This window comes from Spermophilus citellus (assembly GCF_964194105.1).
Source record: "Spermophilus citellus genome assembly, chromosome: 7".
NCBI classification, from domain to species: domain Eukaryota; kingdom Metazoa; phylum Chordata; class Mammalia; order Rodentia; family Sciuridae; genus Spermophilus; species Spermophilus citellus.
Genome location: NC_138188.1, coordinates 163,124,406 through 163,145,378, shown reverse-complemented (window position 1 = coordinate 163,145,378; position 20,973 = coordinate 163,124,406). Strand labels below are relative to the sequence as shown.

At 47.9% G+C, this 20,973-nt stretch overlaps 1 long non-coding RNA gene across 1 annotated transcript; it reads left to right on the top strand.

The window, feature by feature from the left end:
* Nucleotides 1–191: 191 nt before the first annotated feature.
* Nucleotides 192–9,722, top strand: LOC308653587. Its single transcript, XR_014023074.1, has 4 exons — nt 192–309; nt 7,430–7,495; nt 8,758–8,914; nt 9,515–9,722. It is a non-coding gene; the product is annotated as an uncharacterized lncRNA (long non-coding RNA).
* The last annotated feature ends 11,251 nt before the right edge of the window (nt 9,723–20,973 follow it).

Below are 20,973 nucleotides of genomic sequence, written 5' to 3'. Positions count from 1 at the left end.
AGGCCCCGCCCCGGCCGGTCGCGTAGGGGCGCGAGGAGTGGCCTGCCCCGCCCCGGAGGCCGAGCTTCCCACCTCGTGACTCTTCAGTGAGGCGTGGCCACGTCCCTCTGCGCGCTCCGCTGCGACCCGGGAGAAGTGCGCGGAACCGGTCGGAACCATCTGTGGTCTAGGCAGGGGATGAGGAATGTACCATCTGAGGCCCCGGCCGCGCAGGGCGTCAGGCGCAGACCGTCCACGCGCGGTTAGACGCTCTTTGGGTGCAGACTCCCGCCCTTCCCGCCGCCTTGCTGCCGGAGTTCTGCCGCCCAGGTGGGTGCGGGCTAGGACAGTGCCGGGGATGCAAATGTGCACAACAATCTGGCGGCGGGTGTGCCCCAAGCCTGGGTCTCTGCCCATGGACCTAATCCCGTGCGCCCTCTCTCCCCTAGGTATGAGGACTCCACACCAAGGCGCGCCCCAACCGTGAAGTTCACTTGTGACTGCGGGCTGCCTTTTAGTCCTCCTGGTCCCCCTGGAGTGCACTCTCCTGCCCAGGTGACCCCAGCTCCAGGAAATGTCAGCCTAAGGAGGGTTGGACATTGTCTCCATTTCTTGCTGCACTTAAGAAAATCGTCCTAATCAGATCATCTGTCGCAGTGTACCCACGGGTCCCACCCGTGGTTTCACTCAAAGATGTAGGAACAGCGCTCAAGGAAGCGCGTGGTTGGTCTGACAGGTCACACGCAGTTGCTGACATTCACTTATGCAGTGGCTCACCCCGTGAGGTCGGGCACTGAGTCCACACACAGCTTGAAGGAGGCCAGCTTTGCTGACCCCATGCTCCCCCAGGAGGAAACCAGACCTAGGGCCAGAACTCAGGGCTGGAGGGTAGCTGAGGTGGAAAGGCTTCCAGCAGGCACTAGGGGGAGGCCAGTGTATTTTTGCCTCGGCAGAATTACAAGGGGACACAGAAAGTTCAGTAATCGAGACCACTACAAAATTTGCAGGGCCTAGTGCAAAATGGAAAAATTATCAAGAATTTCTGGGCAACACCAGCAGAAAGTGAACCAAGACTGGGTTTTCTAAGCAGGCCCTGAAATTGATACTGGTTCACACCCATGAAGGGTCCCTGGCCTTGCTACCCTCACCTAGACTGGGCCTCTGTCTGAAGCTTTCATTTGGTCCCATCCAGTCTGAGAGGCAGCAGGAGTCACCTGGCACCCCCTAGTACAAGCTGCTGTCCCAAAGTCCAGAAGCAGGTGAGAGACCTGCCCACCTTCCAACCGGTCTCAGCAGCTGAGCCTTCTCTGTCTGTCCCACTGTTCCTTTCCTGCTGGGATCTGCCACCAATTCATCTCCATCTCTTATCACCTCCAAAGAGGGGCCCACACATCAGGGGCCTTGAAACTCATACATTAGGAGACCTTCCTTAAGGGAAAGAATCTGAATTTATGTATGTTTCCCAAAGATTTGTTACTATTTTCCGAGAGATATTGTTTAGGTATATAAAATTAAAAGCCACATATACAGTTATTCTTTATAGAAACACAACACTGGGACACTTGGTAAAACTTGTAATGCTAAAAGAACACTGGAATTTAAATATGCAATCTGCTTTTCTCTTTTTCACTTGGACATGAACTTATTTAGAAAACCAATACCCTTACTCATTGCTTTCCTTAAAATTCATCTATCATTCTCATTAATAGGGCATTTTAATCCTTGGAATGTTGGTGGCCGCAGCATATATAAACCCCATTGGGGAAACAGGGAAGGGGAGGGCCAGATGGTCACAGGCACTGAGCATGGACTGTGCTCCTTGGAGCAGCAAGGAAAAGGTATGGTAGCTGCAGGGCAGGCTGGTGGAGCAGCAGTTGGTGGAAAGCCACAGGAATGGCAGAACTCTGCCAAAACAGAGAAGCTGAGAAGCCAGAAAGACAGAGCTCCTGGGCACACACCAGCAGGGGACCTAACAGAAAGGTAGGATGTAGGCCCTGCGCAGCACAGCTTCCTGCCCAGGGCACAGAGCCAGATGGATGCAGCCCACCCTGCTGGGATCTGAGAATACAGCCAGAGGAGGTGGGAGAAGGCAGGGCTTTGGGTGTCGATGCTGGGGTGTTTCCAGAGCTTAGCATGTGGACCAGGTGGGGAAGATCCACCCACCCTCTGTATGGGTGAGCACCACCCAGTCAGCCGAGGGCCCTCAAGGAGAACAAACACAGAAGGCGAAATGGAGTCCCCTCACCCCACAGAGCTGGGACATGCCCACCTCCTGCTTGGGCACCAGAATTCCAGGTTTGCCCTTCTCCAGGTTCCCAGGTCTCCGTCCTTTAACTGGAAGTGACACCAGCAGCTTCCCTGGTTTGGAGGCCTTAGGATGAGGATGGAGGAGCCATCCCAGAGTCGCCAGCTGGCACACAGCCTGCTGTGAGGCTCTCACTGCTGCCATACCATGCAAGCCAGTACACTCACTCTGGGCATCCTGTCTCCAGCTGGGTAGCCTGTTGGTTCTGTCTCTGGGGAGAACCCTGGCTAACGCCCTGTATCACTTATTTCTTACATCTGTTGCCTAACACGCACACATCCAACTCTAGAATCCATGATCCATCAGAGCAGGAATTTTGCTCTATTTCTTTTACATCGCACACCTGAGATGGTGAATGGTGGGTGAATGTTTCTAGAGCATGCTGCTTCACTATCTACTGCTAGCCTAGAAATCATTTCAAACGTAGTGGCTTAAAACAGTGCCCATCGTGCTCTCCATTTGTGTGAGTCGGGAGTCTGGGCATGGCGCAGTGTGTCCTCTGCTTCCTTGCCTCTCTCTGCAGTAGGAGTATCATCCAGGGCAGGGTCTCATCTGAAGGTCCCTTGGGGAAGGGTCTGGATGTTGGCAGGCTGAAGTTCTTTTTTTTTTTTTTTTTTTTTTTAAGAGAGAGTGAGAGAAGAGAGAGAGAGAGAATTTTTTTTTTAATATTTATCTTTTACTTCTCGGCGGACACAACATCTTTGTTGGTATGTGGTGCTGAGGATCGAACCCGGGCCTCACGTATGCCAGGCAAGCGCGCTACCGCTTGAGCCACATCCCCAGCCCTGGCCTGGAACTTGTAATCCTCCTGCTTCAGCCTCCTGAATACTGGGATTATAGGTATGTGATATTGCACCCAACATGAGAGGTTGTGTGTGTGAAGAAAATTTGAACTTGCGGAGGTTTATACTTGGAGAACAGAGGGGTTTTCCTGCAGCCTTTGCAGGTAATGTGGTACTTAGCTAAGCTGGACACATGGACCTTCTTACAGGACTGTTGGTGTGGATGCAGGTTCCACATCAATGAACTGTTGCTCTCTTAGACCGAAAGCCATTGTTCTTCCTGGCACATCTAATGGGTCACTACCCACAAGTGATTTTGTAACATGACCTTTTGGAAAATATTAATTCACTGAGTTATGTGGCTCTTCCAAATGTTGGTCCATTTCTCCAACAAAATTTAAAAATCACAGTTGATAATATTACTTTCTGGGGCTGGGGCTCAGCGGTATCACACTTGCCTGGCATGTGTGAAGCACTGGGTTCAATTCTCAGCACCATGTAAAATAAAATAAAAGGTCTATCAACAACTCAAAAAAATAAAATAAAATAAAAATTAAAAAATAAATAAATAAAAATATTACTTTCAGCCTCATCAGACAAGTCAGTAAGTGCTGCGCATGCTGGCGCATATCTGTGCTACTAGGGAGGCTGAGGCAGGAGGGTTGCAGGTTTTTTTAAGGCAAGTTCTCAAAAAAACAGAAAGCACTGGGGGTATAGCTCAGTGGTAGAGCACCCCTGGATTCAATCCTTAGTGTACACACACACACACTGACACAGACACAGAAAAAAATCAGTTAGTTTTGGAACATGGTCAAGTTTATAATGACGAACATAAGCTCTCCAGAATTCTAACTTCAGCTTGAAAACATTGATTCTATCCCTCATGGCAAATGACATCATGGTTGAAGTGACAAGCCTGCTTTGCTCAATTAAAAAAATTTTTTTTTTCTCATCACATTGTCCAGGCTGGCCCCAGACTCTTGGACTCAAGCAATATTCTGGCTTCAGCCTCCTGGAAACCTAGGATTACAGACAAAAATGGGCTCCTGGACAGACAGTGGACTGTGCCTGAGCCCAGTGTGCTTTCTGTTTCCAGGAAGGTAACAGACCACAGCAGGAGCAAGCTCACTGAGAAAACACTGTGAAAGTCACCAGTGCACCCAGCCAGCACTGTCTCTGCTACATAAGGACAGGTGCCTATGACAGTGTTGAGGCAAGATAGCAATAGATCACCGAGTCAATCTTAAAACAGGAGACAAATTTATTCACCAGTTGGCGGTCCAGATCCATCAGCTGGTGGGCTAAGAGGGAGGCTGCAAGTCTACATCCTTTGACCCCCTCCTGTTGAGTACACCTTTTATAGTCCAAAACCATATTAAAGCACAAGTGGCTGTTGCTATGCTTCAAAAGCACAAACAAACGTCATGAGATCTAAAATCGTAAGTAGAAAAGAGAGTGGGCCAAAAGTCCCTAGTTGTGTATAAGTTACAGAATGGTTACTAACATCTAGACATTCAGAGATTGGATACATTGTCCAAGAAAAGCAGAAACCAAAGAGAGAACACTTTCACATTGTATAAGAATCGCCATTTTGGGGCTGGGGGGATGTGGCTCAGGCGGTAGCACGCTTGCCTGGCATGCGTGAGACCCGGGTTCGATCCTCAGCACCACATACCAACAAAGATGTTGTGTCTGCCGAAAAAACTAAAAATAAATAAATATTAAAAAAAAAGAATCGCCATTTTGTGTTGCCAACCTTGCTATGCCAAGCAACTGTTGATGGGCACAGAGGTGGGCTTTCCATGGCAGAAGCATTTCTTACATGACGTGGATTCTCGGGGAAAAATGGAGTTGGTTTGGTCCTTGTCCATATAGCCTGGCTATTGGCATCAGATTCACCATTTGAGGTCCGGAGCCATTTTACCTAGAGGTTCCAAAGTTTGGATTCTGAGGCAAAACTGCGTAACTTCCAACTTCCCGTAAGACATGTGCCTGCCGAAGGATTGACCCCTCCAGCTTAGGCTCCTAAGCAGTTTACGAGATTCCTCCTGCGGGCTATGGAGCTGCTCTGTGAGTGCCACAGGCTGCTGCTCTCCTCTGAGGGACAGCCTTGTCGGTTTGCCTTTCTGTGAAGGAGCAGTTTTAGATAAGGCTAACATTTTATATTTTAGACTTTAAAAATTCAATTATTTTATTTTTTGGTACAGGAGATTGAATCAGGGATACCTTACCACTGAGATACACCCTCAACCATTTTTGTTTTTTGTTTTGAGACAGGGTCTTGCTAAGTTTTCTAGGCTGGCCTTAAACTTAAGATCTTCCTGCCCAGCCACCCAAGTAGCTGGCTTACTTACAGCTGGGCACCACCATGCCCAGCAAGGCTGACACTTTGATAAGGATATCTGAGTGAAGGAGATGACCCTCCACAACGTTGAGGGGTCTCTTTCATATGTTAAGGCCTCAGAGAAGAGCCCGAGGGCCCAGTAAGGAAGGGCTCCTGCCTCCAGACTGCCCTGGGTCTCCCGCTGCAACCTCACATCTTGCTAGAATTCCCGCCTGCGGCTTGCCCTGTTTCCAAACTTGGAAAATTATGCTTCAGAACATTTAGAACTAGAGGAAACCAGGGACTTCCCCACTCTGGCACAGGGATGGGGAAGGCTCCATGAAGTCCCCTTTGCTGACTGAAGAAAGGTCTTCCAAAAAAGTGTGATTGGCTAGTTCCCTCCCTGAACTCCCAGCAAAGGAGGCTAGGAGGCGCACACCAGTTTGTCCTGTGCTGGTCATCTCCCTGGGGACACACAGGTCCTCCTCCTGCAGGAGAGCACCTTTGTTCCAGCACAGTCTCACCTCCCCTTCCTCTCCCAGAGGGACGCTGTCTCAGGCTGCTGTCCTTCAGACCCACTGATTTCTCTAAAAAAGCATTGCCCTCTGAGACATGAAGAGGGTGCTTGGTCTTCACCCCTGGCCCTCCTTGGAGCTTACTACTCAGGGAGGCTCCTGTGCACAGGTGAACGTGCAGAAATCCTTCCTGCTGCTAATGGTCTGGGTCCATCTGATTCAGCACACTTTAGTTACCAAAACAGCACAGGGCAAGTCTGAACCTCCATACGCCTGCAGACTGCAGACATGCCAGTCCCCGATTCCTTAAAATCCGTCTCTCTCCATAGGTAGAGACAGACATAGAGCTGCAGCCATCTGTCCTGGTGGTTCCGTCTCTCTGCAGAATCCAGGGCCCAGTGCTCTCTCTGCAGGGCCCTTGGGTGATAAGCAGCACAGGCTTCACAGGTCTGTTGCACATTCTCCCTGGACCTCTGGATGGTCAAGGCCACATAGGAAGACCCTGGAAGGCCCATGGTCCTGGCTGGCCACTCTCCCTCAGACTTTCCTGAGGGATGGTGCAGCTGAGGACCAGCCACAGAAAGATGCTTTCAGATTCCCATTTCCTCTCCTCTCTGGCCACAGCAGTGTCGCCTGGACAGTTGCTCTTCTGCCAGCACAGAGCCCCAGGCGCAGACACCCTTAGCTGGAGGAGCTCAGGCTCCTCTCAGCCTGGGCCATCAGTGGGGAGAATGGAGCGGAGAGAGAGGGACGAAGGGAGGGGAGGAAGAGTGACCGCCTGGCTGAAGGCCCTGCCCACCTCCTTGCCCAGAGCTGACCTTTCCAGGGGCTCAGACTGCCGTGGCACATCTGGGGAGGCTGAGGGTAAACCCCCTGAGGGGAGAGGGAGGTGACTGGCCCACCACCTTCCTGGGCCCAGGATGGCACAGTCTGCACAAAAGGGAGCATCAAACTGAAAAAAGGGTTTTTACTTCTTGCCTGTCCTCCTCGTGGTGCTGAAATGAGCATCTGCCGTTGGATGTCCTGAGACATCAAAGAACACAGTTTCTGCATCTGCAACATATTTCCAATGACAGTAACAAAGAAAGACCTCAGTGCAAGGTGGCCCTCCTCCGTGGCTGGGCAAGCGCCTCTCCCCTGCCTCCGCGTCGGGGCAGCTCTCTTCTCAGGCTGTTTCCACGTACCTTGCACACCTGCGAATAAAGGCACCTCTGTAAATGTGCAAGTATCAGTCAGCATCAGTGGAAGATTAGTGATCAGCATTGTTAAACGGGAAGAGAACAAGCTCATGCAGTTCCAAGCCCGGGAGGGCCCTTGCCCGGTCCTTCTACAGGAGGACACTATTGGACAAACTGGAGGCTGGCTCCAGGTCCTGCTGGCCTCCTCCTGCCCAGGGCTCTTCACACTCAGAAAAATCTCTCTTTTCCTTCTTCCCTTCTAGGTCTCCCTGGGCCCCTGTTAGAAAAGGGATATAAACAAGGGACAGGCCAATGGGGGTATGGTAACACGTGTCTCTTCTACGTAGGAGGAGGAACTCAGGGATGAGTGAACTCCAAGAGGCTGCAGAACTGAGCCTAGATACCTCCTTCAGGTAAAGGAAGGGAGGCTGTGGGAGGCGGGAGGGGGAGGTGGCCAGGTAAACCTAGGTAGCACTCCTTCTGCAGATCTCGGTCTCCTGTGATGTAGTCATCTTTCAGAGAGAGAGAGTCCACTCCTACAAATGACGGTTTCTTTGATGAATGTGCATTTCCCTTACAAAATACCCTGTGCTCCCTTTTCAGAACTGCTTTAATGTCTGCTGGTTTTCAAAATAATCAGCTTATACCCACGAGGCACATTTGGATGATATATTCTGATGTCCTGCAAATGGGTGTCTCTTTCACTTTTTTTTTTTTTTCTGGTACCAGGCATTGAACCCAGGGATGCCTAACCACTGAGCCACATCCCCAGCACTTTTTATTTTTTTTATTTTGAGACAGGGTCTTGCTAAGTTGCTGAGGCTGGTCTCAAACTTGCATTCCTCCTGCCTAAGCTTCCTGAGCTACTGGGATTGCAGGGGTGCACTACCATGCCTGGCTTTCTTCACTACTTTCAATTCAAATAAGAAATCTTAGCTGGCCATGGCGGCACACACCTGTAATCCCAGTGGCTTGGGAGGCTGAGGCAGGAGGACCATGGGTTCAAAGCCAGCCTCAGTGAAAGCAAGGTGCTAAGCAACTCAGTGACATCCTGTCTGTAAATAAAACACAAAATAGGGCTGGGGTTGTGGCTCAGTGGTAGAGTGCTTGCCTAGCATTTGTGAGGCACTGAGTTCGATTCTCAGCACCACATATGAAGGTCCATCAGATACAACTAATAAATTATTAATAAATAAATAAAGGTATTATGTCCATCCACAACTAGAAAAATATTTTTAAAAGATGTGTACTTTTTTAACAGCTAGATGGAAATAGTGTATAATAAACTTCGTGTTGGCTAAGGTTATGTAAAAGTTATCAAAGTCCCTTAAGAACCTTACTCAGATTCTCCCACAGGCCTTCTCTATACTATTCTTTTCCCAGGACCAAAGGGTTTGCTAAACAATAAACAACTTCTGTCTCATTTGGAGACAACTCTTTGGACCATCAGTGATCCTGTATTGCCTTTGTTTTGTGGGGGTTTTGTTTGTTTGTTTGTTTTTGTTTTGGCAGTGATGGGGGTGTTTAATGATTTAAAAAATTGGGGCAACTTTGAACAGCTAGTTAGGCAAGGTTGACACTGTGTGGGGACAGGCTCTGATACTTATGGGGGAAGCTGCTGCCCAGTTTAAAGACTGCTAATGGGTTTTCAAAATTGTTTTCCTTTTTGTTTCAGCTAAGGCTCTTTGGAAAACTTACAAGGACTAAATTCTATGCTCAAGGAATGTGCCCACCGACTCTGTGTGAACATGTGACTCTGACCTTGAACTGAAAGTGCTCAGGAATGTGTCTGCCTGGACATGTGACAGTGCATCTTCTCTCTGTGAATATGTGTAAGTCTCCCCACTAAAATCCCGGGCTGTCTTTGTGTGGAGAGAACACTGCTTTGCAAATTAACTCCAGTGTGCGTCTTGCTTGAGACAAGTAATAAACCTCTCTGCTGCTGCATCTCCTGGACCAGCCGAGCTGCTTTGCGCTCACTGAGATGGGCTCACAGCATCCAGCCATGGAGCTGCTACTGAGTAATTTGGGGTCCTTTTTTTTTTCAATTTCAGCAAGATGCATGTTGCCTTTCTTCATGTTTGTTGTCTCAGAATAGTTAGGGTTTCTCGCCATCCGGGAGACCTGGAGTTCCCTGCTCCCGGCTTGCCCAGTTCATGGTGTGGACCAACAGACACCCGATCTCTGGTGCAGGAGCAGGCAGGCTTCCCTCCCAGGTTTCAAAGTACACTTACTACTTGTCTCTAGAAAATTCTCTTTGTAGGATAACAGAAAACTCAGGGGTTTCAAAAGAGCCAACAATAATTTGTTCTCAAGTATAACTTCCCTCCATGTTAATGATTTTTGATAATTTGTTACAGAATGGATGTCAATGCTTTTCCTTCTACATGGCCCATACTGCGCATCTCACAGTCATGTCTGTGTTTGAATAGGCTTGGCTTCCTACATTTATTGGATTCTCCTGCTGTCACGCAAACTCCCTCGACCCACAGAGCCGAGCGTCAGCAGGGCCAGGGTGAGGGTTAACCCGTCTCCTCAAAGTCCCTTCCATTCCCTGCTCACCTGCCCCTGCGACCAACGAGTTATAAGTAAAACCTTACTATTTATCATTTATGAGACTGGAAACGTTACACAAATGGATTCTAGAAATAAATTGTCAGCGACTGGACAACATATTTTTGATGTATTGCACATTTATTTCCTGCATCACCAGTCTTCCCAGATGGGACCCCAGTTTTCACACTAGGTCAGATCTTCCACAGAGCATCTCATCGTTGAAAGTTGTATCTTCATCTTGCATGGCTGTGCTTCCCCTGGGTTCTAGTGTATTTTTTGTCTCCCTGTCGACAGGACCTCACAGTGTGATGCAACAATTTTAGGGCTGCTGTGTAAAACTTGATCTGGTGTTCAGGCAGCAGCCTTCTCTAAGAAATAAAAAGTGCTTCAAAGACACTGTTCAAAGCTATGGTGATGTCATGTGTTAGGCAAGGCCAGGCATTTTTTTTTTAAACATTTTATTTTAGAAATTTTCACAAGCATGGTGGTAGAAAGAAGGGCAGGATATGAGACTCCACATGCCCAGCATTCAGCTATAAATTAGGGACGAGGCTCAGAGATAGAGTATATGTTCAGCATGTGCGAGGCCCTGAGTTCTATCACCAATGCACATGCACAAATGATAGCATGTGTCAATCTTATATCTATTCCTCACCCACCCTTTCTTTTTTTTTTTTAAAGAGAGAGAGAGAGAGAGAGAGAGAGAGAGAGAGAGAGAGAAAATTTTAAATATTTATTTATTTATTTTTTTTTTAGTTCTCGGCGGACACAACATCTTTGTTGGTATGTGGTGCTGAGGATCGAACTCGGGCCGCACACATGCGAGGCGAGCGCGCTACCGCTTGAGCCACATCCCCAGCCCATCACCCACCCTTTCTGTTGTGCTGCTGGAGTGCATATCAGGGCCTCACATGTGCAGGGAGCACCTGACCACTGAGCACACCCCAGCTGCCCTGCCTTGGGTATTTTATTTACATTTTTTTTACTTGTTCTTTTTTAGTAAACCTTAGGTATTTTTTTAATTGTTATTTTTTAGTTGTAGCTGGACACAATATCTTTTATTTATTTTATGTAGTGCTGAGGATCAAACCCAGTGCCTCAAACGTGCAAGGTGGGCGCTCTACCACTGAGCTACAGCCCCAGTCCAAACCTCAGGTATTTTAAAGCAAACCCCAGACATCACGTTATTTTACTGAAGTAGGGACACCTATTATTAATTCAATTTGGGGAGAAAATAGGCACTGAAAAATTAAGAATTTCACTTGAAATGATACAGAGTCTATAGGAAAACTAGATGTCAAAGTGAATTTCTTTCCATCCAATACGGTGCTCGTATAAGACACCTCCCACCCCAGGCTGGAGATATGCTTAGTGATAGAGCACTCGGCTAGCACATCTGAGGCCCTGGGTTCTGTCCCCAGCAATGCAAAACAAAGAAAAAGAAAGAAGACATCTCTAAAAAATATTTTACTTAGTTACCTGTTTTTTGTTGTTGTTGTTTGTTTTGATGGTACTGGGGATTGATCCCAGGAACGTTCAGCCACTGAGCCTCATCCCTAGCCCTTTTTATTTTTTTATTTTGAGACAGTCTTTCAAAGTTGCTGAAGGTCTTGCTAAGTTGCCCAGACTGCCCTCAATCTTGCCATCCTCCTGCCTCAGGTTCCTAAGTGGCCTGGATCACAAGCATGTACCACCATGCCCAGCTACTTCATTACCATTTTAGCACTTAGTTATGCAGTTACATGTATAAACATGTCACATACTACAACAATTCAATTGTGGCAATGACTTTCAAACACATTAATCACACAGATTTATTTGCTTTAGTCATGAGTGTTCAAGTAGATTGGGAGTTTGATGCTGGGTACAGGGACTTCTGACTCATGACAGTGGCAAGGAAACTGAGCCTAGGAGCAGGACATGCAGGCCCAGCTTTGGTTGGGGGCTTAGCTCCAGGAGAGGGAGACGGCACCAAGAGGGAGATCAGGCTGCTCTGGGAACTATGCAAAGGTGAGATCTTATTGAGTTGTCTGGTGGGCTAGGACCCGGTCATTTTCCAGATCATGAGTGATATCTTTTTTTCCCCAAGAAATCTCTACAGTGACAAGCCTGCATTTTCCTGCTCTATTGGGCTTTAGCAGAGCAAGGTTCCTTCTGCCCATGACAACCATGAAGGCCCACGCCAAGCTGACACCTTGAACTGACACTCTAAGCTGACTTCTGAAACTGCTGTCCATCCGTCCATCCAGACCCTCTGCTTTGACAACTCTGTGGAACTTTTTGTTTGTTAGAATTCTTTTCTGACCACCTACAGTGACTCTGACTCTGAAGTCACATGTCCCTCTGCCTGGGCTCTTGGCTCTGCAGCCTGTCCCCTGCCTTAACCTTTCTTTGTATTCCTGTGACAGACATCTCTGTGTGGTGTGCTGTGTGACTCGGTGTTATAGATAGGAGAGATGGAGACTATCTGCCCATCTTACGACGGTCGGGTGACTCACAGGTATCTGGTGAACTGACCGCTAAAGGTGATGCAGCCTGCGAATCCATTGTTATGCAGTCCATTCCGACACTGTGGAGAGGCGTTTGGTCCATGTTGATAGCACGGCCTGCTCACAGCAGCAGACACATTCGAGGGGAAGCAGGGGACATCTCCAGAGCGAGAGACTCAGTTCAGAGGTCCTCAGCTCTTCTTTTAAAGGAAACCTTGGAAGGTATAGAGGAATGATATCAGTCTGGTGATCCCAGGCCGATTGGGGTGGTCTGGTGAGTGTCAGGATCCTCAGACAGATATGGTTTTCATTATCTGATCAATAGATAGTGCTGGAAGACCCCCTAAGTTATAGGTTTCTCAAGATAATGTTTCCCTTTGCTTAATCTCTTTATGGGCGTTAAATAATAGTGCACAGGTAGATTTACAAATCTCCCTGAAATTTGGGAGTACAGGCCTAGAGACTGGCGTAGGGGCATCAGGCCTGGAAAGTCTGAGAGACTTCTGAATCACATCTTGTTACTGCTCTTCCCTTAAGTCTCTTTTCTACCTATTTTGTTCCTCCTATCCTATCTCACCTTCAAAGAATGAATAGGAAACGGAGCCCCAAGTTACATCCACCTGTAGGAATGTTCTTTAAAAGCCACACACGAGGAGACGTGAGGCCTAAGTGCCTGCCCTGCTGGCCGGCTGGGATCCTGAAGTACTCCTGGTTGTTCTTTTAGCGGTTGCATGGGGCCCCGTGGCGCCTGGTGGTACGACTTTCAGTGAACATGTCCCCTCCCCATAAAAGCATTGTAGCTTCCTGGGGGTTTCTCCGGGCCCTTGTTTGAGGGTTGGAGACATGGCCAGGCAGACAGGTCAGCATGAGAGGCCTTCTCAGAGTGTGGCTCTCTGCGTGGCTCAGAGGAGAGGAGGCAGAAGGGGAGGGTGTCTTTGGTCCCTTGCACTGTCCAGGGGAGCTGTTGAATAACAAAATATTTGTCCAGTTTTGTCCTGCAAGGGAGCCCCTAAGTTCCTGGACTCCCTGAGTGTCTTGTTACAGGGTGGACCCGTGCTTTCAGGATGGGGGTGGTCACACTAGAAAGAGCATGAGCCCCACGTTATCATGTGAGCTCCCAGGAGGAGGGCTGTAGGTGGAATTCAGTCAGGTGCCCCTTCAGCTGAAGGGGTCCTAGGAGGTCCCAGAGAGGAGGACCTCAACCCAGGATGATGGGTCCCTGATGCAGGTGATGGAGGAGAATTTCAGCACGTGTCGGATATTGAAGCAAGGAGTACACTTCCAGGGAGAACCTGGCCACCACGACAGGGACACGCTTGGGTTCCCGGCTTTTCTTCTAAAGGCAACTTGGCGAGAGCTGGGCATGGGCTGGGCATGGGTGATTCCAGGATGGCTGGTGGTGGTCTGCAGTTCTCAGATGATGGTTAGATAGCCTGGGGAAGCACCACGCTGTAGGTTTCATATCTCCCTTTGCTCAATCCATTTTAAAAATATAGGTGTTAAGCCAGTGACTGGGAGGCTGAGGCAGGAGGATCTGAGTTCAAAGCCAGCCTCAGCAACTTAGCAAGGCCCTAAGCAACTCAGCAAGACCTTGTCTCTAAATAAAATATAAAAAAGAGCTGGGGATGTGGCTCAGTGGTTAAGCGCCACTGGGTTCAATTCCTGGTACCCCCCTCCAAAAAAAAAAAAAAAAGCATTAGTGGGTTAATGAGCAGTGCACAGGGCAAATTTCATAAGTGGGTAAATTTCCAATAACCTTAAGATTGTTAGTGAAGATTTTTAGATTTCCCAGAAATTCAAGACTGGCCTGGGAGTGGAGGGATGGGGAACTCAGTAGGAGGTTTCAGGTAGAGGTGTCTGTCCTCTCCTCCCCATTCTCCCTGTCTCTTTATATCTCTTTGTTCTACTTCAAGTCACCCATCCTGCCTAGAAGTGGACCCCAAACCGCAGAACGTAGATGAGCTTCCTTGTTGGTTACCTTCCTGGGTTATCTGGTCCCTCTCAGTCCTGCCACCACCCCAGGTGCCATCCCAGCATCCAAGGACCTGGGCTCCTCTCCCCTCAACCACTCAGGCCAGGCAGGGTCCCAAGGCACCCTTCTCAGGGACACGAGGGTTTTCTGAGCTGCCCGTTCTGGTGCTGCTTCCTGTCACCAGGCTTATTGACTCACGAGTTCAGACGGTTGTGTCAGGTTTCATTATTGAGCAACACAACATTATTGAAGTTCAGCTACACAAGTTCTCAGGTTCAGGAAACCCTACCCAAGAGGGGCCCAGGGCACCTCCTAGAAGCCAGGACTCTGGCACCTTCCCTGCCTCCCTGTCCCACCAGGGGAGGGAAGAGAACTTCTGCAAAGTCCCCTATCCACTGAGGGATCAGGGATTGCCAAAAGAGAAGCACAGTGGCCTCCAGGCCTCTCTGCAACATCACTGACCGGAGACAACTGAACTCACTGCAGGAAGAAAGGCTGGAGTCTGTCACACCCCTGGGCCGCCTCGGCCACACAACATTGTCCCAGCTCTCTGTCCTACTGTGACTCCTGCAGAGGCCACTGCCTGTTCCAACAGACTTTGTCCCAGGCCATGGTGTGCTCTCCAGACCCACTGAGTCCCCCAAACCATTTGCTCCTCTTCACACCCCCTGTCAAGAAAGGGTGTGTCCATTTCCAGGTCACACTAGGGATGTGGGTGATCACACTCCTGTAACTCCCCCTCACTGTGATTTTTCCCTTCTGCACATTAACAAATTTGCCTTTTCTTCTATCAACAAATTGTTCATTCATTCCAGCTAAACTTCAGATGGTGGAGGAGAAATTTCCTCCCTCCCCTATAGAGGTAAATAGGTAAAAACAGAGAACTCAATAAATGAGCATACATTCAGTGTCCCCAGAGGCAACTACTGTCCTCTGGAAGGTGTTCTTTCCATTCTTTCAAGGAACACCAACCATCTGAGGCTGGCTTTGCTTCCCACAGGGAGGACCCAAGGCGGGCGTTCCTCATGGCTGTGCCTGACCTTCTGCCTCTGCCCATGCCCTGAGGGGCCACCTGCACAGGCCTAAACGGAGCCTCCCTCCTTTCCTGGCTCCCACTGGGTCTGGCCCAGTGGTGTCAGAATTCAGAGGGTAAGAGGAGGGTGAGGCAGGGTCCATGGTGGTCTTCCCATGGCCGCAGTAGCCCTCTGCTCATAGCCCCAGCTTCCCCCGTTCCCCTACTGCCCCTCCTGAGGGACACTGCCACATCCCTCAGCTGTAGCCTGGAGACAGTGCCTGCAAGAGTGCCCTCAGGTTGCCTGTTCTGCACGTGCATTCTGTACCTCACTGGCCCCTGACCTGAGCCGGGGTGGCGACAGCAGCAGAAGGCAGTCTGGGCCAGGGAAGAGGAGGCCCAGTTTCCTTGGGAGCTGCCTGTCATCTGCTCAGCACTAGGGTTTGACATGGAGCTGTCCCAGGTGGTTCTAGCCAGACCAACTCCAGGTGAAAGGGGACAGGAACGTGCAAAGGTCACCAAGGTCAAGCTCCCTCAACAGGGCAGGCTGGGCCATCCATGGGCCCTCTGTGTGACATCTGCCAAGAGTCTCTTCTCCCATCATGGAATGTATTGGCCCTGTGAGCAGAGGTGACAGCAAAGCTGGAGAAGGGCTAGCGGCTCCTCGATGTCCTGGTCTTGCCTGAGCCACATCTCAGCCTCTCAGTTCATCTGGTTATCTATCCCATGATGGCAACACAACCAAGAAACGCCAGGAGTGGGGCCGGGTGAAGCTCAGTGGTAGAGCACATGTCCAGCATGAGCAAGGGCCTGGGTTCCATCCCCAGCACTGCAAAGAGTCAAAGGGTTCCTTCGGCTTCACAGGCTGCCGTGAAGGGCGTCTCGAGGTGTGACAGCTGCACCTGTTCGTGAACCTTGTCATTGCCAGAGATGGAGGTTACTGGCACTGCCGGCAGCAGAATGCGCCCGGGCTCCACAAGGCCCCACCTCCACAGGCCCTCCCTTTTCGGGCCATCTTCCCCACCAACTTCACCCCTGTGCACTGTGACATGCCAGATCTGACCCTGCACCTTCACGCTCTTTGTCCACAGATGATTACGGAGATTGGGATTGTTTGTCCCCTGCTGGGTGCAGGAGCATGCCCCTGGGGTCCCAGCTATTCTGGAGGCTGAACAGGAGGGACACACAGCTGTTCCTGGATGATTATGCTAGGACCAATGGAGGGAGCCACCCCTCACTGAACAGGAAATGTTTGTGTCTGGGTCTGGCTGGTTTCAGGGGAACAACAGTTCTTTTCATCCATTTGTTTGTTTTTAGACGGGGTCTCTATTTTGACCAGGCTGGCCTCAAACTTATGGACTGAGTGGCCAAGGGCAGGCTAAGACCACACCATCCGGTGTGCTAGAGACCTCTGATCTTGATTCCGGGGCTTCTCCCTGTTGTAGTGGCATGAATAAAACCAATCTCAGGCTCGGCATTTTGAGTGCTGGGGTTTGGACCCCAGGGCCTTGCACATGCTAAGCACACACTCTACCCCTGAAGTGCACCCCAGGCCTTGGCTTTGTCTCTGAAAGCTCCCCACGCCTGACCCAGGCCTTCTAAATCAGAGATCAGCTCTGTAGCTAGTGCCAGTGGGCGGCTCCTATGCGTGGTCAGGTTTGAGCAATAGCACCCTTCAGGCCAGGGTGACCCAGGAAAGTCACCAGGGCTAACACTCTTTCTACATTAGCAGGGGCGGGGCCTGGTGGACAATGGGCTGGGGAATTATTTGGGGTTGTCATTGTAAATTGAAGGACTCAAGTCAATAAGTAGCAGGAATTCTGAGGCTGGGGCGTGTCTTTTGGAAAGGGCTCTGGAGGTTGCCCTCTCAGCTGCTGGCAGACAGCTCTTTCTCCACCAGCCTCACTCTGTGGCCTCTTATGGCCTGGTCACCGTCGCCCCCAACAAGGAATGGCTGCCACAAGGACCAGGGCTGCTGCCAGGATTCCCTGGCACAGACTTCTCTCTGAGCACAATCAGCCAGGGAGGAACAGCTGCAAGGCCACACATCTGTGAGTCACTTAAAAATTTTATGATGAATAAAAACTATCCATTACGCAGACTCATTCATTATGTATTAACCGGGTGCTCCACAGTTACACTGCCAACAGCCCCTTTTTGTTTTGTGTGTTTTTTCTAAGGACACACTAACTTCAACAATAAATTTAAAAATCTGAAACTCTGAATATCTAGTAACACTACCTAAAATTTTCTACTCAATTGTCAAATCTTTAACAATAATGTTAATAAACACATCATTTGCTTCGAGGGGAAAAAGAAGTGGGAATCCCCCGAAGGTTAAAATCATGGAAAGAAAATTATACAGTTTAGATTAAATAACTAATTTTAAAAAATTACAGCAAACGCCACTAGATACTGGAAAATAAACCTTAAACACATTAAAAGCGCTATATAAGCTGCCTCCTGCCTGTACATGTCCTTGGTGTCTGACCACATTTTAAAGGACCCAGTGGCACAATGAAAAGGGAGGACGGTGGAAACCAAACGCCAGGGGAAGAGGGGGCCCTTCTTGCGAGGCCCGGCAGGCTGAGAAGGGCCGCCCCGTGTGTCTGGCGAACCCCTCCCCCAGCTCAGCCTCCCTGCCTCCCCTGCCCTCCTGGGCACCAGGGTGGGAACACTCAGACTCCTGGGGCTTACACCTCTTTCCTGTCTTTATTTTCTTCTGTGAATTCCATAGTTTAAAATCCTCCTGAATATAGCTTTAGTCCTGTCTTGGGTGAACCCAGGGCCTCAAGCCTGCTACATATGTGCTTGGCTGCTGAGCTGGACCCCAGTCCCTGAAACTGGCTCTGGTGACCAGAAGATTTGCCCTGGTATGAGAATGCCCTTTCTAGAATTTCTTTTGATGGCTGCAGCAGCAACAGTCTGCACATTCTGAGGAGACGGATCCTCCTTCTGGCCCTCTGGCTGGCTCAGAACTGAGGAGGATGTGTGTTAAGCTCTACATTCACAAATAGTAACTGGACGGGGTGTAGCTCCGTGACAGAGCACCTACTTTGCACTCTCTAGGCCCTGGATTCGATCCCCAAGCCTGCAAAAACTAATAAGGGTCTGATGAACTAAAACATCAAGATATGCTTGTTAACCTGGGCTCCATTGTCTGGATTTCCTGACCTCAGAGCCAGGGGAAAAAAGACCAGCAAGTACCAACTTGTGAAGTGTGACTTTTTCCCTCCAAGTGTTGGTCCCCTGGCACCTTGGGACAGAGTACTGGCCCAGGAAGCTACTCTGGCGCCCTTGGAGTTTTCTGGAGGCCACTGTCCTGGGAGCTCAGGTGACAGGGAAGCACCGTGCCTCCCTGCCCTCCTCCCCAGTTGCAGTCTTACGTAGTTCAGTAAACCTCTTTAAAAATGACATTATTACACTTAACAAAGTTATTTCTTAGCACTATCTATTACCAAAAAAATCACTAATAAAAAGGGGATCAGGGTTAGTAATTTGAGAAATACTAATTAACCATAACACAAGGAGATATTATTATATACATATGAAATTGGCATGAATTTAAATTTTTGATACTAAGCATCAGAAAGGATGCAGAGCACAGAAACAGTAATATGTTGCTGAGAGGAGGGAGAATAACTGTACCTCTGGAAAAAGTTTCATGCTATATAGTAAAACTGAGCATGCATATACTTGATTTCTTCTACACTGATATATACTAACAGAAATGCATATATATACCAAGAGACACATATAACAGTGCTTATACCAATATTGCTTACAATAGGAAAAATGTGAGTTAACTCAAATGTCTTAACATAGAAAGGATAAAGAAACTATACTATGTAATTCCATAAAATAATATAAAATGAACAAATTATAACTTTGTAACAACATGAATCAATATCCCAAATTTTATAAAAAACGAAAAAGATACAAAATTATATGCATAGTGCAAGTCTGTTCATATAAAGTTCAAAATCAAAAGCACTTATTTTCAAGTGGTTCTGCAAATTAAAAATAAATATAACCCACTTATGGAGCTATAGAGAAAACATGGTAAAATGCTAACATTTGGAATCTAGGTGAAGACTATACAAAGGTTTGTTACACTACTTTGTTACCTTTCTGTGGGCTTGAGATGTTTCAAAATAAAAAGATAGGAAAGTTTAAAAATCAGGCAAAGTGAATTTATAGTGTTTAGGAGTAGTAAAATGATAAAGTGAATAATTATCAAAATTCAGATTAGAGCTGGGTGCAGTGGCACATGCCTATAATTCCAGTGGCTTGGGAGGTGGAGGCAGGAGGATTTCAAGTTCAAAGCCAGCCTCAGGAATTTATCGAGGTGCTAAGCAACTCATTGAGACCCTGTCTATAATAAAACACAAAATAGGGCTGGGGACATGGCTCAGTGTTCAAGTGCCACTGAGTTCAATCTCTGGTACAAAAAAAAAAAAAAAAAAAAAAAATCCAGGTTAGTGCCAACTCTGGGAAGAAGGCTGGAGTTGTGCTGTGGGAGAGCTTCCTGGGAAGCCTGTGGCCCCAGCAGTTTCTGCATCGCAGTGTGAGTGTAAAACTCTCATGAGTATTTGGCAAACTGTCACATAGATTCCACGCATTTTTGCATTCTGCTGTCATATATAACAAATTAGAATAAATTTTTAAAAAAAAAAATCCATGCATTTTTTATGGATGTATATTTCATAAGAGGAAAAGGTACAACAGTGTGAAGAGGTTTATCAAAATACTTTGGAAAGAAAATTGGTATACATGCTTATAAAAGAATAAACCATTATTGCTTTGTAATAAGCAAATATAAGTAAGGGACTTTTGCCAGGAGGGCTGTTTACTAATTTTTAATACTAGTTACAATAATATCATCTTATTTTTACATGAGAGCTCTTATATGATCACCAATTCTGAGTCTTGCTTACTTTGATAACAAATACATTTATGTATATAGGTAAAACATTCTTTTAAATAATTCTCACAAACTGCAACAGGATACTTCAATATGTGTTTTGGCAGATATTATTCTAGTATATGCAACCTAAAAAATTTGTTCTAAGGAAACTCTGGATGAAAGTTTGATAATTATCCAAATTTTTTACACAATTTATATTGTTCATGTATATATTTTACATATTTTTCTATAGTTTTTTCTGATTTCATTAGGATGTCACAATTTTTTTTTGTGAGCCCCTCAAAGGCAAAAGTTGGTCAAAATTCCCTATTCTTTAACTTTAGCTTTTGCAGTTTCTTATATGGTTGTAACCTGCATTATTTTCAAAATTTCCTGTCTTTTCTGGATCTTTATTAAATGGAATAACAATGTCTTCTTTCTTTCCACATTTTGCTCAAACTTTGCATTCCGAGGCCCGTGATCTATGCCTCCTGTGGCAGTAATCCTTCACCGTGTGCTGTGGACATTGAACACTTGGTCTGAGCACTCTCTTCAAACTTGTCATTTTTTTAAACTAAATGTATCCTGGTGCTTCTGAGGCCTGGAACCAGCCACGCTGCCTTCCTGGGAACTCAGCCCCCAAACCACAACCACCTCAAGTGGGGTGTACCTAAACAGTTGCAGGGATGACCAGAGAGGTCCCCCCTCCTGCCCCTGGCCCCAGGTGTTGACACTTCTCTTGTGACCCGGAAGGAACTTCCACTTGAAGTTTCTTAAGTCTTTGAAGGGCGACAACTGCTGTGCTTTAGCTGCTAACTTTTTATGCCACAGTGTTTCTCATTCCTCCTAGAATAAGGGGGAGGGGGAGAGGAGACGGTGGGGGAGAAAAGGCTGGTAACAGGAGGCACTGAGCACGGGAAGAGCCTGCTGGTCGGCCTCACCCTCCATCAGCCCTT